General features: G+C 53.4%; 1 protein-coding gene across 1 annotated transcript in view; it reads left to right on the top strand.

Annotated features, from left to right (window-relative positions):
* The window catches only part of LOC107678789 (uncharacterized), a 14065-nt gene that overhangs the window by 6095 nt on the left and 5201 nt on the right, over positions 1-2769 (top strand). The gene's annotated exons all lie outside the window — the stretch shown is intronic.

The raw sequence follows: 2769 nt of genomic DNA, 5'->3' as shown, positions 1-2769 counted from the left end.
AGGCCGCCGCCCTCAGCCCCTGCGTCACTCGCACGTCAAGTCCCTCAAAACTCATAAAGGCCACCGCCCTCAGCCTCTGTGTTGCTCGCACATCACGTCCCTTAAAGAAAAAAAGCCACCGCCCTGAGCCCTTGCGTCGCTCGCACGTCAAGTCCCTCAAAAAACAAAAAGGCCGCCGCCCTCAGCCCCTGCGTCGCTCACACGTCACGTCCCCCCAAAAAAAACAAAAAGGGAATTGACTCAAAAGACAAAAAGGCTGCTGCCCTAAGCCCCTGCATCGCTTGCACATCAAGTCTCTCAAAAAATAAACAAAAAAGGCCACCGCCCTCTGTCCCTGCGTCGCTCGCATGTCCAGTCCCTCAAAAAACAAAAAGGCTGCTGCCCTAAGCCCCTGCATCGCTTGCACGTCAAGTCTTTCAAAAAACAAACAAAAAAGGCCACCGCCGTCTGTCCCTGCGTTGCTCGCATGTCCAGTCCCTCAAAAAACAAAAAGGCCTCCGCCCTCAGCCCCTGCGTCACTCGCACGTCAAGTCCCTCAAAAAATAAAAAGGCCACCGCCTTCTGTCCCTGCGTCGCTCGCATGTCCAGTCCCTCAAAAAACAAAAAGGCCTCCGCCCTCAGCCCCTGCGTCACTCGCACGTCAAGTCCCTCAAAAAATAAAAAGGCCACCGCCTTCTGTCCCTGCGTCGCTCGCATGTCCAGTCCCTCAAAAAACAAAAAGGCCTCCGCCCTCAGCCCCTGCGTCACTCGCACGTCAAGTCCCTCAAAAAATAAAAAGGCCACCGCCTTCTGTCCCTGCGTCGCTCGCATGTCCAGTCCCTCAAAAAACAAAAAGGCCTCCGCCCTCAGCCCCTGCGTCACTCGCACGTCAAGTCCCTCAAAAAATAAAAAGGCCACCGCCTTCTGTCCCTGCGTCGCTCGCATGTCCAGTCCCTCAAAAAACAAAAAGGCCTCCGCCCTCAGCCCCTGCGTCACTCGCACGTCAAGTCCCTCAAAAAACCAAAAGGCCGCCGCTCTCAGCCCCTGCGTTGCTCGCACGTCACGTCCCCCCAAAAAAACAAAAAGGGAATTGACTCAAAAAACAAAAAGGCTGCTGCCCTAAGCCCCTGCATCGCTCCCTCAGCCCCTGCGTCACTCGCACGTCAAGTCCCTCAAAAAACAAAAAGATCACCGCTCTCAGCCCTTGCGTCGCTCGCACGTCAAGTCCCTCAAAAAATAAAAAGGCCATCGCCTTCAACCCCTGCGTCACTCGCACGTCAAGTCCCTCAAAAAACAAAAAGATCACCGCTCTCAGCCCTTGCGTCGCTCGCACGTCAAGTCCCTCAAAAAATAAAAAGGCCATCGCCTTCAACCCCTGCGTCACTCGCACGTCAAGTCCCTCAAAAAACAAAAAGATCACCGCTCTCAGCCCTTGCGTCGCTCGCACGTCAAGTCCCTCAAAAAATAAAAAGGCCATCGCCTTCAACCCCTGCGTCACTCGCACGTCAAGTCCCTCAAAAAACAAAAAGGCCACCGCCCTCAGCCCTTGCGTCGCTCGCACGTCAAGTCCCTCAAAAAATAAAAAGGCCATCGCCTTCAACCCCTGCGTCACTCGCACGTAAAGTCCCTCAAAAAACAAAAATGCCACCACACTCAGCCCATGCGTCGCTCTCTCGTCAAGTCCCTCAAAAAACAAAAAGGCCTCTGCCCTCAGCCCCTGCATCACTCGCACGTCAAGTCCCTCAAAAAACAAAGAGGCCACTGCCCTCAGTTCTACGTCGCTCGCACTTCAAGTCCCTCAAAAAACAAAAAGGCCGCCGCCCTCAGCCCCTGCGTCGCTCACACGTCACGTCCCCCCAAAAACAACAAAAAGGGAATTGACTCAAAAGACAAACAGGCTGCTGCCCTAAGCCCCTGCATCGCTTGCACGTCAAGTCTCTCAAAAAATTAACAAAAAAGGCCACCGCCCTCTGTCCCTGCGTCGCTCGCATGTCCAGTCCCTCAAAAAACAAAAAGGTCTCTGCCCTCAGCCCCTGCATCGCTCTCTAGTCAAGTCCCTCAAAAAACAAAAAGGCCTCTGCCCTCAGCCCCTGCTTCACTCGCACGTCAAGTCCCTCAAAAAACCAAAAGGCCACCGCCCTCAGCCCCTGCGTCGCTCGCACTTCAAGTCCCTCAAAATACAAAAAGGCCGCCGCCCTCAACCCCTGCGTCGCTCGCACTTCGATTTCCTCAAAAAATAAATATAAAAGCTGACGCCCTCAGCCTTTTTGTTTGTTCTCCCCCCAAAAAAACAAAAAGGAATTGACTCAAAAGACAAAAAGGCTGCTGCCCTAAGCCCATGCATCGCTCGCACTTCAAGTCCCTCAAAAAACAAAAAGGCCGCCGCCCTCAGCCCCTGCGTCGCTCACACGTCACGTCCCCCCAAAAACAACAAAAAGGGAATTGACTCAAAAGACAAACAGGCTGCTGCCCTAAGCCCCTGCATCGCTTGCACGTCAAGTCTCTCAAAAAAGAAACAAAAAAGGCCACCGCCCTCTGTCCCTGCGTCGCTCGCATGTCCAGTCCCTCAAAAAACGAAAAGGCCACCGCCCTCAGCCCCTGCGTTGCTCGCACTTCAATTTCCTCAAAAAACAAACATGAAGGCTTTTTGTTTGTTTTTTGAGGGAAATGACTCAAAAAACAAAAAGGCTGCTGCCCTAAGCCTCTGCGTCGCTCGCACGTCAAGTCTCCCAAAAAACAAACAAAAAAGGCCGCTGCCCCTGCGTCGCTCGCACGTGCAGTCCCTCAACA

This window comes from Sinocyclocheilus anshuiensis, unplaced genomic scaffold, assembly GCF_001515605.1.
Source record: "Sinocyclocheilus anshuiensis isolate Anshui unplaced genomic scaffold, SAMN03320099.WGS_v1.1 scaffold2154, whole genome shotgun sequence".
In the NCBI taxonomy this organism is placed as follows: domain Eukaryota; kingdom Metazoa; phylum Chordata; class Actinopteri; order Cypriniformes; family Cyprinidae; genus Sinocyclocheilus; species Sinocyclocheilus anshuiensis.
Note: the sequence above shows the minus strand (reverse complement) of the source record. Positions and strands in the feature narration are given on the sequence as shown.